This window comes from Myotis myotis, unplaced genomic scaffold (genome assembly GCF_014108235.1).
Source record: "Myotis myotis isolate mMyoMyo1 unplaced genomic scaffold, mMyoMyo1.p scaffold_m19_p_2, whole genome shotgun sequence".
NCBI lineage: Eukaryota > Metazoa > Chordata > Mammalia > Chiroptera > Vespertilionidae > Myotis > Myotis myotis.
The window spans coordinates 1,300,140-1,316,552 of record NW_023416324.1 but is presented as its reverse complement, the minus strand read 5'-3'; positions in this window follow the sequence as shown (position 1 = coordinate 1,316,552).

The window sequence follows — 16,413 nt, the reverse complement described above, 5'->3', positions numbered from 1 at the left end:
GTGTGAGCTAGGAGCCGGGGTGGGCAGGTGCTCAGCAGGTGTGAGCTAGGAGCCTGGTGTAGACAGGTGCTCACAGGTGTGAGCTGGGAGCCTGGGTGGGCAGTGCTCACAGGTTTGAACTGGGAGCCTGGGTGGGCAGTGCTCACAGGTGTGAGCTAGGAGCCTGGGGTGGGCAGTGCTCACAGGTGTGAGCTAGGAGCCTGGGGTGGGCAGTGCTCAGCAGGTGTGAGCTGGGAACCGGGGTGGGCAGGTGCTCACAGGTGTGAGCTAGGAGCCGGGGTGGGCAGGTGCTCACAGGTGTGAGCTAGGAGCCGGGGTGGGCAGTGCTCACAGGTGTGAGCTAGGAGCCTGGGGTGGGCAGTGCTCAGCAGGTGTGAGCTGGGAACCGGGGTGGGCAGGTGCTCACAGGTGTGAGCTAGGAGCCGGGGTGGGGAGGTGCTCACAGGTGTGAGCTAGGAGCCGGGGTGGGCAGTGCTCACAGGTGTGAGCTAGGAGCCTGGGGTGGGCAGTGCTCAGCAGGTGTGAGCTGGGAGCCGGGGTGGGCAGGTGCTCATAGGTGTGAGCTAGGAGCCGGGGAGCACACGTCTAAGAGCTTTGCTGAGAGTCACTGCAGTGGGGTGACAGTGAGCCCTGACGATTCACGTCCTCTGGGAACCTCTGGGCGGGGGCTTATGTGGAAGTTTCACCTTCAGAGACGTCATTAGTGAAGATGAGGCCGCTCTGGGCCTGAAAGCAATGCCCGGGGTCCTTAGAGGAGGGCACAGGAAGCACAGAGGAGCCAGGGGAGGCCGGGCAGAGACACAGCGGTGCACCTGTGAGCCAAGCATTGCCGGCCACCGGCCACCGGCCCTGGAGAGGCAGGGAGGGTCCCCCCGACTCAGGGAGCAGGGCTCCGTGACTGGGGCGACGCCGTGGCTGTGTGCGCCCCCAGCCTGTGGCTCTGTGTCCCAAAGCCCCAGAAGCTAATGGGCTGCACGGACTCCCACCTGCGCTGTGAGGAGGCGCCATTACTTCCTGGATGTGCGTTCATGCTCTTCACCCAGCAGGGCGCTCACTGGCTCCTGGAGAGGTTTGTTGCTTCACCTGAAAATGGGCCGCGCGACTCAGAGAAGGTGGGCGCGTGGCTCCAGGTCACACAGCTGGTCGCGGGCCAGGGGGCTGGGTTGAAGGAGAGCTCTTGGGGTCCCCCGCACCCACCCCATCTCTCGAGGCTCCTTGCTGGCGAGGCCCCCACTATCAGAGCACAGAGAGGGCGGGGCCTGCTGAGGGCGCTGACTTGGGCGTTAATAGAAACCCCCATGGAGATCGGAGGGCACGATCGGTCGTAATTACAGTCCCGAAGGGGTGGCTGTTGGTACATTGACCCCGAGGCAGGTGGGAGGGGGGAGGGATCTGGGGGCGGGTGCAGCTGCTCTCTCCTCCCCTCCCCCGAGCATCGAAAGAGCAGCCACCGCCAAGGGAGGGTGAGCTCTGTGGGTCCCAGAAGCCTGTAATTATCATTAAAATGCTCTTGTGTGTGTGGTGATCAGACAAGGAACCTTCAATGGGCTGGAGAGGCCGGTGGGGCTGGCGAGACTCAGAGCCAGACGGCGGCTCCCCCAGGGCCCAGGCGCGCCCAGAGGACGGTCCAGGCCTCTGCAGCCGGCCTTTGCTCTGTCTGCCCCTCCAGCCACGTCCATCCACGCTCGCTCTGTCCAGCCTCCTGGGGACACGCTGGGTCCTCCAGCCTCCGGCTCTTCTATCTGCTGCCCGCCCCGCTGCTGGGCCACCCCTGCCCCTCCTCCCTACGCTGACTCCTCTGGTCACTCACTCAGGCAACAATGCAGGTGGGGCGTCGGCTGCCTGTAAGATGGGGTCCCCGCACGGGGCATCCAGCCGCACAGGAGCGATGTCATCTGGGGGTCGGGTCTGAGTCCCCCCTTTTGTCAGCCCCACAGTTTCTGGCATAAGAAGCGCTAGAGGCAGGTGGAGTGAATGGCAGGCCCATGGCGTTCTCCATGCTGTTCCCACACCGCGTGCTCACGGGCACAGAGGCCCTGGCCTAGCAGTGAGCATGAGGTCGCCTGGCAGGACAGATCTCCCCGACCCTGGGTCCAGGAGTCAGCGGTGACCATGTCCTCGGGTGCCCTTGCCACAGTCGCAGTGTCGGAGGCCGGGCTCTGCCCCAGCAGGTGCCCGCCCGGACCTCCTGCCCATGAGTGTGGGTGCCCGAGTGGCTCTGGGTGGGTTGTGCGGCTTAGCTGGGCTCCTGAGCCTCCGCCGGGCCAGTGTCGATGGGGAGTGAGTATTTCCCACCTTCGTTTCCCGTGGAAATGGCAACAGGAGCCCCACTGAAACGGGGCTGCATGAAGCACCACAGACGTTCGCTTGGCTGGTTCCCACTTGGCTCTGGGAGGGGCCTGGGGTGCGGTCCCCTCAAGAGGCCCCGGGCCAGCTGCCAAAGACCTCCTGTCTCCACCCCACGCCCGAGTCCGTGCTCTGCCTGCTCCCTCTGTGCCAACGTCTCTCTCCTCACTCTCTCTACTTCTGTCTCTGTTTCTGTTTCTTTGTCTCTGCCTTTGTCTTCCTCTCTCTGCTCTCTTATCTGTCTCTGTCTGTCTGTCTGTCTATTTCTCTTGTTGCTCTAGTGCTGCCCCATGGGAAGCAACACCTGCGGGGCCAGCCAGTTCTGCCCTGAGACCTGGGCCAGTGGGGCTGTCCCATGCGGTGGGGTCAGCTCCAGCCGCAGGCCATGTATGAGGTCAGGAACCATCCTGGCCAGTGTCCTCTTCACAGTGGACCAAACAGTGTTCTCCACAAACCCACATGCTAAAGCCCTAACCCCAAGTCTATCACCAACATTACCTGCATCCATACCCCGAAACTAACCCTAACCCTAACCCTAACCCTAACCCTAACCCTAACCCTAACCCTAACCCTAACCATAACCCTAAACCTAACCCCTAACCCTAACCCCTAACCCTAACCCCTAACCCTAAACCTAACCCCTAACCCTAACCCCTAACCCCTAACCCTAACCCTAACCATAACCCTAACCCCTAATTGAAAAATGAAGCGGAGACCCGTGCGGCTCTCACAGGAGTGCAGGTGGGAGGTGGTGAGATCTGACAGGCGAGGACAGAGGCAGGGGACACGAGAGGATTCTCTGTGAGGCTGAGCCACAGGTTCTGGGGACGGTGGGGGGTGGGAAGCAGCGGGGAGGTGAAGGTGGTGCCTGGTGCTGGCTGAGGTCCTTGGCAGGTGGGGAGGAGGGGGGGCCAGGCCCGGGGAGGCCAGCAGGACTGGCTCTGTCCACCTCTGCAGCCCAGACCAGGTTCTCTGGGGTCAAACTCCCCCTTTCATTCAGGGTCAGTGGAGAGTGACTGTCTCCCTCAGGTGGCTTCCCGGGCGCAGGGAGAGCTATGGGTCCTCCGGAGGGGACCAGGTGCCAAAGAATTTACCTGTCCTCCTGGGGGTTCCCCGGGGATGTTCCAAGGAGCAGAGAGATATCATCGGGTGGAAATAGGTGTCCCTCGTGGAACGCAGGGCAAGCCCCACCGGGCAGTGAGAGTGGGCAAAGCTAGGCTTCAGGGAGGGCTTCCTGGAGGAAGTGGCTCCCAGCTCAGGTCTCTGGTGTGTACGCGTTGGAGAGGCAGGTGGAGCGTTGTGAGCAAACAGTATGGCCTGCTGGAGGGTGGGAGGCAGCAGAGACAGTGCCCACCCCACCGGCAGGCAGCTCTCAGGGGCCTTTGGGAGGGAAAAGCTTCGGCGTGGGCCTCGAGGACAGCCCTGGTGACCCGCCGGAGTCCCCAAGCCGTGTGCCTCCTCGCGGTCACCTACAGATGCCTCTCTGCGCCGAGACGCTCCCCACGGTTTGGGGCTAATGGCTCCCCCCTTTTCCCTTTTCCTCAGTTGGCAAAGGTCCCTGGCAACGTCTGCTTCTCTCCCTGGAATCAAAAGTGAACTTTAAGCAACTTTCTTTCAGAGCAATTTCTCCAGCCTCGCAGACAAGCTAATTTACAGCGGAGCAAATGCCACCGCCACCCGGCAGCCCCCGCGTCTCTGTGCTCGGGGGCTGGGCTCAGAGGGAGGCCCGGGATTCAGAGCAGGTGCTCGGGGCCAGCAGGGGGTGGGAGGGAGGACGGGATGGCGTGTGGGAGGCCAGGGAGGGCAGCTTTGCGCAGCTCCCTCTCAGATGGTGGCGGCGGCACAGACAGGACGCAGAGAGCTTTCTGAAAGGTCACAGCAGTAAAAACAAGAAGAGCCGCAGTCAGGGCTTGTGCTGCTTCTAGAACATTTTATAGAAAAGGGGGAGGAAGGCCTCCTGACTCCCTTGGAACAAAAGGGGCGGGTGTCAGTCCTGGCTGCTTCCAATGGGACCCCCATCCTGGCAGGAGGCAGCCTTTTGGCTGAGCGCTCACAGTGTGACTTGGAGCGAAGTCCTCCTCCCCCGCGAGCCTCAGTGGTCTTCGTTGTTTTGTACCTCGTGGAGGGACTGGCCCACAGTTTTTGAGCTCTCATTGCTCACCCAGCACCAGCCTGACTGCTTCCCACGGACCCTCTCGGAATCCTCCGAGAGCTCTGTGAGGTGGGCACGGCCACTCACCCCATTTTGCAGGTGAGGAAGCTGAGGAACAGTGAGTTAATAACTTCCCCCCAAAGACATTGAGGGGTAATTTGACATCACCAGGGAGCCGGGTTCCAGATTTGGCATCTAATCTCTTAGCTAATGAAACCTTGTAAAATTAGGGTGGAAATTATATGAGATGATGTGTGTAAAGTACTCAGCACAGAGCCTATAAGAGGGCCAATACTCAGTAAATGTGGTGATGGTGATGGTGATGGTGGTGGTGATGGTGATGATGGTGGTGGTGATGGTGATGATGGTGGTGATGGTGGTGATGATGGTGGTGATGGTGGTGATGATGGTGATGGTGGTGGTGATGGTGATGATGGTGGTGGTGATGGTGATGATGGTGATGATGGTGGTGATGATGATGGTGGTGATGGTGGTGATGATGGTGATGATGGTGGGTGGTGATGGTGATGATGGTGGTGATGGTGGTGATGATGGTGGTGATGTTGATGGTGGTGGTGGTGGTGGTGATGGTGATGGTGATGATGGTGGTGGTGATGGTGATGGTGATGATGGTGGTGGTGATGGTGATGGTGATGATGGTGGTGGTGATGGTGATGGTGATGATGGTGGTGGTGATGGTGATGGTGATGATGGTGGTGATGATGGTGATGGTGGTGGTGATGTGATGATGGTGGTGGTGATGGTGATGATGGTGGTGATGGTGGTGATGATGGTGGTGATGGTGGTGATGATGGTGGTGATGGTGGTGGTGATGGTGGTGATGGTGGTGATGGTGGTGATGATGTGGTGATGGTGGTGATGATGGTGGTGATGGTGGTGGTGATGGTGATGGTGATGATGGTGGTGGTGATGGTGATGTGATGATGGTGGTGGTGATGGTGATGGTGATGATGGTGGTGGTGCTGGTGCTGGTGATGATGGTGGTGGTGATGGTGATGGTGCTGATGGTGGTGGTGATGGTGATGGTAATGATGGTGGTGGTGATGGTGATGGTGATGATGGGGGTGGTTGATGGTGATGATGGTGGTGATGGTGATGATGGTGGTGGTGATGGTAGTGATGATGATGATGGTGATTATACTGATGGTGATGTTGGTGGTGGTGATGACGGTGATGATGGTGGTGATGATAATGATGGTGGTGATGATGATGGTTGTGGAGAGCGGCTACAGTGTTTGGACAGGCTACGGTCAGAACCTGTGGTCCCACATGGCTAAGTGATACAGGCTGTGGGAGGTGCAGCAAATAAACAAAGCCTGATCAGGTGCATGTAATTAAGTGGATTCGAAACCCATGAGAACGTTGTAATCACGCCCTTACTTTGCCTCGTGGAATCTGCTATAAAACAAAGACTCAGCTTGCAGGCCGTGGCACTGCCTCTCCACCAGAGAGAGCAGCGTCCCACCCAGACCCAGCTTTCTTCTCCTGGCTGTCTTTTCTAGTCTCTCAGGCTCACCGAACCTGGCTGCGCTGACACAGCACGTATGGCGCCCAATGTGGGGTCTGAGTTCGGGGAACCACAGTTGTCAGGTGAAAGGCGGCTCCCTTAAGGCACATGCAGAAAATGAAAGTGAAGTGAAAGTCGGGTAGGGAGCGAGGTTCGGTGGCCGCTGGGTGTAAGACATGGGAAGTTCAGGATCTCAGGAAGGGGATCCCTGAAACGATGCTCAGTGAGGCATTTTTAAATCTCGTGAGTTCTGTTAGGAGCTGTAAAGCTAAGGATGGAAGTCCTGGTCAGCGGGATGCTTAGGGCCAGGCCAGGGCGCTTTGTAAGGACTGTCTGCAGTGGTCTGTGGTTGATGACCTCAATGTGAGTTTTGACTGTTCGATGACCTGATAGCTCCCTGGAGCTTGGGGTCTGTGTGGGACGCCAGACTCGGAGTTGGAGGTTCCAGCTGTGCAGGACCGAGGGCTGCTCGCTTCCGGAGAGGACTCCATGCTGCAGCGGCTGCAGAAGCTGAGGAAGGGACCTGACTTCCACCGGCGCGGACGGGGCTGATCTGATGGGGATTGGTGCCGGCTCAGTCCCAAAGCCAACTGTCCGAGCAGCCTGGTCCTCAGAATCCAGGGGCACCATCCTCCCATCGACGACATCTTCGCATCGACGGCATCTTCAAGGGGAGCTAGAGCATCATCACCACCAGCAGCCTGAGTGCCGAGGCCATCCCACAGAGCCTCGCCGACCTGCGGCAGCTGTGGGCCTCCCCATCGAGGAGAGGGAGAAGCAGCATGGCGGCCGGAGGAGGTGCAGGGCACCCAGAGAAGCTCCTTGTCCTTCCGTTCCAAAGACTGAGAGTGGCCCCATGATAGCGATGCGGAAGCAGACAGTGAAGACTACGCAAGGGACCGAGGTACCCACACGGGGTCAGCTGAAGATGTTAGCAGCAGGTGGGAGAAAAGCAAGCATGGAGGCCGTGTTCCTGGCTATGCGGGGTTTGGTGAGCTGCCAGTTTTCTGTAAAGCCTCGCGTAGCCAAGGCTGAGGACTCTGAGTAAGATATACACGGCAGCAAAAGGAACGTTAACATGTCTGAAGTTAGGTTCTCTTACTGCTGCGTTGCATTGGCATTGTTTTGTTATTGTTTGATTAATAGCCAGAGTTTTGCTCTCTCTTGTTGCTGTATTACATTAATATTACTGTGTTGGCTGTTTTGTTAATAGCCGCAAGTTTTGTTCTTGATGTTTTTATTGTGCTGCATAATTTGCCTAGAGCTTTGGATGATGTAAATGAAAGTGTTTAGAAACAGGGAAAAAAGGGGGGAGGTGTGGAGAGCGGCTACAGTGTTTGGACAGGTTATTGTCCGAAGCTGTGGTGCCCCGTGGCTGAGTGGTGTGGGCTGCGGGAGGCGCAGCAAGGAAACAAAGCCTGATCAGGTGCATGTAATTGAGTGGATTCGAAACCCGCGAGAACGTTGTAACCACGCCCTTACTTTGCCTCGTGGAATCTGCTATAAAATAAAGACTCGGCTTGCAGCGCTTGCAGGCCGTGGCGCTGTCTCTCCATCAGATCCAGCTTTCTTCTCTTGTCTGTCTTTTCTTAATCCTTCACTGCCTCCTCTCAGGCTCACCGAACCTGGGTGCGCTGGTATGGCACAGATGGTGATGATGATAATGGTAATGATGGTAGTGATGATGGTGATTATGATGATGGTGATGTTGTTGGTGATGATGTGATGAGGGTGATTATGATGATGGTGGTGATGGTGATTATGATGATGGTGGTGATTATGGTAAAGATGATGGTAGTGATGAAGATGGTGATTATGATGATGGTGATGATGGTGGTGATGGTGGTGATTGTAATGATGGTGATGTGGTGGTGATGATGGTAATGAGGGTGATGATAATGATGATGGTGAAGGTGATGATAATTATGATGGTGATGATGGTGGTGGTGATGATGGTAGGGATGGTTATGATGATGGTGATGATGATGGTGATGATGGTGATGATAAGATGATGGTGATGATGGTGATGGTGATGATTGTGATGATGATGGTGTCCTAGAAGCTGAGAGAATAGTGTTGAGAGGAGCGAGCAGACCACTATGGTGAGTGTGGTTGAGAGGACAAGTGATGAAAAGGGAGAAGTGGCCATTGGAGCTGGTAACATGGAGCTCAGAGTGACTTGGGAAGGAGCCGGCTCAGCAGGACAGTGAAGACAGAAGCACATTTACAGTGAGCTCAGGAGAGACTGGGCCATGGGGGCAGCGAGGGCCTGCTCAGTTTTGCTATGACGGTTAAAGCATGGGGTAGTAAGTGGAGGGAAGTATGGGCTGTACAAAAACCTACCCTGACATTGGTTAAATTGGTAAGAAAGACTTTTAGGCAAGACTATTGCAATAAGGGGGGGAGAGAGAGAGAGAGAGAGAGAGAGAGAGAGAGAGAGAGAAGAGAGAGAGAGCTGAGCTCTGAGTGCAACAGAGTGCGGGGGCCAGTGGATGGGAGCCTGCTAAGAGGAGCCATGCTAACCGGGCCTATGTAAGTTCTTGCAAAAGGCAGGCCAACATCAAGGTCTCGTCACGAAGAGGGCTCAGAGGAGCCTATTAAAGTCTGGTCCCCGGTGGAGTCTCTGTCAGGTGTCACAGGCAGGTTTTAAAGAAGGGGACACTGGGCATGTTGTGCGCCAATGGCAATGGTCCCGGGAGAGTCTGTCGCCCCTGGTGCTCATCTCTGGTGGACACGACGTCTAGGCGGCTCCAGGCTCCAGGCCTTGGACTGCGCTCTGGCCTGTTCCCAAGGCCTCAGGGCTTCTGACTCTGCCACACAGGAGCTGCAGATGGTCTCTGCTCCCTGCGAATCCCTAATCATAACTCTGGCTTTTAGGACGAGCTGCACTAACTACCACATCCCTCCGCCTGGCTCCCTGCAAGTCCCCGGCAGGGCTGTTGCTGAGCCCGAACAAGAAGACAGAGCTTTGCCCGGCCGGCATGGCTCAGTGGCGATGTTAGTGGTGATGACTGTGGTGGTGATGATGGAACTAGGAGTCCACAGTTTGATTCCTGATCGGGGCACGTGCCCGGGTTGTGGGCTCGATCCCCAATGTGGGGTGTGCAGGAGGCAGCCAATCAAGGGTTCTCTCTCATCATTGATGTTTCTCTCTCTCCCTCTCCCTTCCTCTCTGAAATCAATAAAGATATATTAAAAAAAAAAAAAAGACAGAGCTTCCTGTATCCTGTGGAGTACGTCCCGGCACCCTCCCTCCTTCCAGCACAGGATGCATGTATCTGCTCTCTTCTCCAGGGTGCCGAGTGGCCCCCAGCCAGGAGATGTCTCTTGATTCACCTTCGGGGAAGGAGAGAAGGCGTTAGGCGACCTTCCTCACAGTCAGCCCCCGACACTCGCAGAATCAATGGTCACAAGACTGAATTGATCCAAAGGTTGCGTTGTCCTCTTGATGTCTCAGTAAATGCACGCGGTTGGGAGTCTGCTCCCATCTGGCATCTGGGCGAGCGTGAAGCCCTCCGCGAGGGGTCTGGCACGGGATCAAGGCTCAATACTCATTTGCCCGGGCTGCTATTTTTGTTTCTGTTGTTTCTGTGAGTTCATCACCTGATGCCAACGGCACAAGATGGGCCATTTGTCAGCACAGTCTCCTCATGTTCCGTAGCCAACAGCCTCAGTCTTGATGTATCTTTTCCTAAGATTCCAGAGACCAGAATGGAGGGCAGTGGTGGTGGGAAAGGATCAGACAAGGAGAGGTTTCAGGAAAACCTAGTCTAGTGGTGGAGTTCATCCAGGGAGAGAATGAAAGGAGGCTCAGTCCTTGTGTTCCTATCTGATTATTTTCTAATGGTTTCACTGAGACCTCTCTGTATCTGAGGAGACCCACTAGAGAGGGCCCATATCCAGGGTAGATGTGAGATGAAAATGTCACCATGTCCTGTGTAACACATGTACTTAGATTCAGTTCAGTCTCACCACTCCAGCTGCCCATCCATCCACCCATCTCCCTAGCCATCCATCCATCCATCCATCCATCCATCCACCTATCCACCTACCACATCCATCTATCCATCCACCCATCCATCCATCATGCATCCATTCATCCACCCACCCACCCACCCACCCATCCATCATTCATTCATCTATCCATCCATCCATCCATCCATCCATCCATCCAACCATTCACCTACCACATCCATCCATCCATATCCATCCAACCATCCACCTAACATATCCATCTATCCATCCATCCATCCATCCATCCATCCATCCATCCATCCAACCATCCACCTACCACATCCATCTATCCATCCATCCATCCATCCATCCACCCACCCATCCATCCATCCATCCATCCATCCATCCATCATGCATCCATTCATCCACCCATCCACCCATCCATTATTCAGTCATCTATCATCCATCCATCATCTATCATCCATTCATCCATCCATCCACCATCCATCCAGACATCTCCCACCCTCCCACCCACCCATCCATCCACCATCCATCATCCACGCATCCACCCAGGTGTCCAGTCAGCAATGATTACTGAGTCGCTTCTGTGTGCTGGGCAGAAAGGGAAATCATAAGCCACTTCCCTGCTGAGAAGGGCCCACGTCTACGGAGCAGACCACAGCGCTGGGCACGAGGCATCACTGTGGCCCCGAGGGCACTGGGCTCAATGTGGGGAGCCAGGAAAAGCTCCTGGAGGAGGTCTCCCCTCTTGAAAGGAGCGTGACCGTGAGCCAGGCGGACCCCAGGCAGCGGCGACTCAGCCTGCGGTCACGGGGCTGCAGGGCCGGCTGCATGGCGGGCCAGGGCCTGAGTATCGGAGGGCGATGGCTGGAAAACCAGCACACACCAGTCACAGGGGCCATGTCACCGTGCCTGACCTTGCCCTGAGGCTGGGGTGGGGCGATGGTGGACTTCACGAGGGGACGTCATGATCAGCCTTGTGTCATAGGAGATCCCCCGGGCGAGGGTTCTCCCATCACTGGGACCAGGGCTGAGTGGAGAGGGTGGGGGCCTCTGTCAACATGGACACGGCCACTTCCCCGTGGTCACTCCCACCTCTGCCACCTCTGCCTCCTGTGGGTGCTGCTCTAGCATCGGGGTCTCTCTCTCTGAATCTTCCCAGCGTCGCATGAGGTGGCACTTTTTTATCCTCCTCATGTTGCAGCCCAGGAAACAAAAGCATGGACAGCTTAAGAGATTTGCCTGAGGTCCGCCCCCCAGTAGGAGGAGGGGCAGCTCAGGGAAGGCATGGGGCTCCGTGCCCCTGTTCTCCGGGTCAGGCTGGGGTGTGGTGAGGTGGGTGGGTGTGGGGTGGAGGGTGGGGAGGGGGCTGGGACCCATCTGAGACCTCAGCTTCAAGCCAGGGTCCGTCCTGCCTATTCTCAGAGGGGACGGACGTGCTGCCGGGGAAACGGGCTGGTCCCATGGGAACCGGGCGAGGGGGAGCTCAGGTGCGCGGCTCACCTTTCAGTGAGAACCTGAGAGCAGGTCAGACAGGTGGCTGTCTATTCGTCCGTTCATGCCACCCGCGGCTGCAGCCTTTGAGACGACTGGACCCCAATGGGGTGTCTCAGCCCTGACCGCACCCCGAGCTTCCCAGTGGGATGGCCGCTCAGTGTCCCGGCCACCAGGCCTTGTTGGTGCCACACAGAGAGCTGTGGGGACTCTCAGAGCCAGGACAGGGCGGGCGCACCTGCACGGTGGCTCCGGAAAACCAGTCAGCGGGAGCCACAGGGCCAACTGCCTCTCCTCTGTGACCCAGTGACCTCGCTGCCACCCGAGAGGATGAGACACGAGTCCTGTGAGGGGCACGGCCACCTCTTCCCCCATCTCCTTGAATGACCTTCGAGACAGGAGGGGCATGCAGATGCCCGGGCACAGCTGGGGATCCCCTGGAGACAAAGAACAGCCCGCAGCTCGCCCGCCCGCCGGGGGTGATGGTACAAGCGTGGGGGGCGGAGGCAGCTGACCGGAAAGCTGTGCTCCCGGCACCGGCACCGGCACCTGCATGAGATTCCAGGAGAGAGGAAGCTCATTTTGTGGCAGGAAGCGGAGCAGAGGTGGCCGGGGTGGGGGCGGGGCCGTGCTGAGCAGGGAGAAGGCGTGGGAACTTTCTGGAGGGCTGGGAATGGAACGTTCCCTGTCTTGATGGGCGGGGGAGGGGGGGGCATTGTTGACGTGGGTGCATCGATTTGTCTAGGTTTATAAAGCTGCCCTGAGAATCTTTGCATTTCAATTTCGCTCCATGTAAATTACACTTGAAAAAACAAAACATAAAAGACAGGGAAAGCAGGAGGAAGGAGAGCGGGAGGGAGGGCAGCTGCAGTGCGGGGGGCGGGGGGGGGGGGGGGGGGCGTGGCGGGCAGTGCAGCCAGCAGGGTGGCCTGTGGCAGCTCTGAGCTTCGTGTGTGTTACTTCCCAGTTCCTGAGAGGAGGCCGTGCATGCATGAGGCCCCAACGCGGATCACCCAGCAGCAAGGTGGGGACGTCGGTCCAGCCCCTTCGGATGCCCAAGGCCACCGACGGCACCGGGCACGCTGTGGCTCCTGGTCCAAGACGTGGGCGTGAGGAGCCTGAGGCCACAGCCTGGGGTCTGAGTGCCCCAGCACCTGTCTGGGCAGGACAGCTCCTTCCCTCCCAGTGACAGGTGGCGCCCAGAGGGCCTGCTCTCCTGACAGCAATGACGGTGGCCGAGGGGAGCGGCAGGGCCCGCAGCCTCTCGGATCCCACAGCCGCCGCAGGTCTGGCTCAGGGCTGCTCTCCTGGCAAGCGCCGCACGGAGCGTTTTCCTGGGCGGCAGCAAAGGCGCCGGGACCGGAGGGCGACAAGCACATTCAGCCAGGCTGGTCGCTGTGCTGGCGACAGCACGGTGGATGAGGGGCCACCGCTCCCGGAGCCCCGGGCGTTCTCCCGGTTTTATAGGCAGCCAGTCCCTTTGCCTCTGGAGACAGAGCTAAGTCGGCGTCTGGTAGAGGCCGGAGCAGGTGCGGAGAGCAAATGGGGTTCCGTCCCAGACACCCCTGCAGAGATGGAGAGGCTGACGGAGGGAAGGGCCTCGAGGGTCAGGGCGCGGCGGATGGACGCCAGGGAGGAGGAGCCCGGCCGCAGGTCCCCGCGTGCCCCTGAGTGGCCACGGTGCCAGGCGGGAGGAGGCATCAAGGTGGGGTTCCTCGCGCTGACTCTGTGACAGGCCCAGATGTGAGTGACCATGTGGGGATCCCAACACCCCCACCCCCACCCCCCAGCATGCGGCGGCCGCACTTGGCAATGGGTCTTCCTAGATGTGGTCAAGCTGAGAAGAGGTCGTGGGCGGGGCGCTAGTCCCATGTAACGGGCGTCCCTGCAGAAGGGGAGTTGGGGCCCGGGGAGCATGCTGAGTGGAGATGAAGCGGAGAGGGGTGGCGCCCCCAGCCACGGAAGGGAGGCCGAAGGATGCTGGCAGAGCGCCCGGCGGGGGAGAGCATGGGGCGGGCAGGCCCTCAGAGCGGCCAGAAGGAACAGGCGCTGTCCAGGGCTTGACCTTGACCTTCTGGCCATATTGTCACTGTGATGGGTCCCAAGGGCTTTTTTTTTTTTTTTTTAAATATATTGTATTGGTTTTTCACAGAGAGGAAGGGAGAGGGATAGAGAGAAACATCGATGAGAAACATCGATCAGCTGCCTCCTGCACCCCCCCACTGGGGATGTGCCCGCAACCAAGGTACATGCCCTTGGCCAGAATCGAACCTGGGACCCTTGAGTTCGCAGACCGACGCTCTATCCGCTGAGCCAAACTGGTCAGGGCGAGGGGTTTTTCTTTTAAGGACAAACCCACGTGAGCAAAATCTGGGCTCTGAGTTAGGTCGCTCCCGGCACACGGCGAGGTCGCCAGGGGAAGCTCCGTCGGGGACGTGCTGAGGGAGCGTGGGCGAAGCTCCTTAAGGCGGCTTGTCTGCGGCGTGTCCGCGGCTCACTGCGCGAGTCCGTGGGCCATAAAAGGAAGATGCACAGAGCAGGGGACGAGGCCTGACGCCTCCATTTCTTCCCCACAAGGAGCCACAGCTAGGGAGGGGGCGCCGGGGGGCAGGAGCAAGCTGGGATTTGGGGGGTCCTTAATATCAGTGGTTTTGTTATTTAATCTGCTACACCCCCCTCCCCCCAAGGCAAGACCATCTCAGTGAACTTTGGGCTTCGACTTTCTCGGCCGGTCGGCATAATGACATACGGGTTAGGGTTTGCATGGGACCAACACGCTCAGGCATAGAGAGCAGCGTGTGAGCGAGATCCCCACATTCAGGAGGGGCCCCGACGTCACCTGCCAATCACCCCGCGGGGTCTGGGCTCCTCCAAGTGGCCCTCCCACCGGGGGCCCAGCACCCACGCCACGGAGCGGGCCGCTGTCAATTAATAACTTCTGAGACCCGGGGCCCGAAACTCGCCAGCAGACAGGCCTCTGGGAAGAGCAAACGCGTCGACGTGCTCTGTTACCTGTCACTCACCATTTAAATGGCCCCTGATGACGGGGTCTCCATCCAGGTTGGCGAGGCCTCCCCGTGGCAGGGGAGCTACTCGTTGGGGTTCGGGGAGCCTCCCTCCTTTGATCCGGGCCTGACCTCTGAGTTCCTGGGCAATTACTGGTGACTCGAGGGTTCCAGAAAGGGATGATGGGGTGGGCAGGTGTCGCTGTGCCTGTGTGCCCACAGCCGGGCACCGTGGCCAGGCGGCAGGGTGCCTGGCGGAGGTGGAGTGCGGACAGACACAGTCTCAGGGGACGGAGCGGCTCAGGCGGCTCTGGGCAGGCGTTCGGGAAGGCTCTGCGCCTGTTTTTAGTCTAACGTCTGGGGGCCAGGTTGTTATTGGCAACCACTGAACAGACCACTAACTACTCCAGTGACGAAGCATCGTTCTGCCAGGTCTGGGAGCAGGAACCCCCGTGCTTCCACTTCTGCAGTCAGCAGTCTGCCCTCCCGCGTGTGCAGGCAGCTGGGCCCACCCTCCCGCGTGTGCAGGTGCCTGGGGCCCGCCCCGCTAGCCTCTGTGATTGACGGGAAGGGCCGCTCCCAGGCACGGCTCCTGTGTGGGCGCCAGCGTGGCAATGCCACCAACAAGTGCCCTTTCTCTGCGTCTCCCTCCGTCGTTAAGGACATAAGATGTCAGCTCCTCTCACCTCTCACCTGACCGAGAACTCGGCTCGGCGGCCGCTTGCGCTGGGCAGCATCTCACGGAGGCCCTGTGAGAGCGGGATGAGCAGCCATTTCCCGGCTCCCGAGCTCTCCCGCTGGAGGAGCACACAGGCCGCCGCCCGCCCTGCAGAGGGAGCGGCCCCAGCTCTGGCGTCTCTGCAGGAGGGGCCATGGGACCCGGGGCTCTGGCCGCCTCTGCCCCGTAGTCGGCAGGAGCAGGTGCAGGCAGGTCCCGGGACAGCCCCTCCAGTGCCAGGAATCGGGTGTCTTTGCCAGCAGGCGAGACATCGCCAAGGCTCTGGGCCCGTTCTCGGGACAAGTCCACAGACAAAGAGCAGAGCCTGGCGACCGGAAGCCAGGTGTCCCAGGTGAGGGAGGGACCCTCCCGCCCTGTCTGTGACCCCGTGCCTTCCTCGGGTCCCTGGATCCTAAGTGCCTTTAGCAGCTGGTGAAAGCCACACAGGTCCCCGTGGAGAGCTGCCCCCGGGCCACGTCCACGCACCTCTGACTGCACCCTGGACAGCGGGGAGCAGGAACTGCCACGGCTACGCTGCCCACACGGTGGCCACCGGCATACGTGGCTCCGACACTCAGCATGTGGCTGGCATGGCTGAGACGCTCCCTTCTGATCTCATTTTGTTTTAATTAATTTAAATAACTTAAGCCACAGGGGCTAATGGCTCTGTGAGCAAGGACCCTGGGTTAGCCTCAGAGATCTTTGGGAAATAGGAAATGCTAGTGGGCCCTGGGCCTGCCTCTCTTTGTCCCTTTGACCTTCACTGCTTTCCGCTTTGGGTCTGGAAGCAGGTGGTCCACGGTTTCAGGACAGTGAGCATGGGGGAGGGGCCCTTGTCCTTCACCGCCTCCTCCGCGACTTACGGCCCCGCGGCTGTCCCCGCCGCCTCTCCCTCGGTGACAGCTCCACGCGCCGTGGCAGGCTTGCTCCACGCGTGATAAATCGCCCTCATTCTCTTTCCAGCAGTCCCACAGCCAGTGAAAAGCAATAAAGAGCCAAATGACACGCAAATTGTATCCCCAAAGAGCCGTAGAGGCCTAAGATATTGGAGCATCTGATGATCCGATGGGATTCTTTGCCTTTAAACAAATAACCCTCATTAACCAGGAAGAGTGTTGCAAGGGGGAGGAGGCAGGTCGCTCGGGGAGGGTGCAGGCCAGGCCAGCGGGGCTCTGACTCGCCTCAGGGGTCAGAC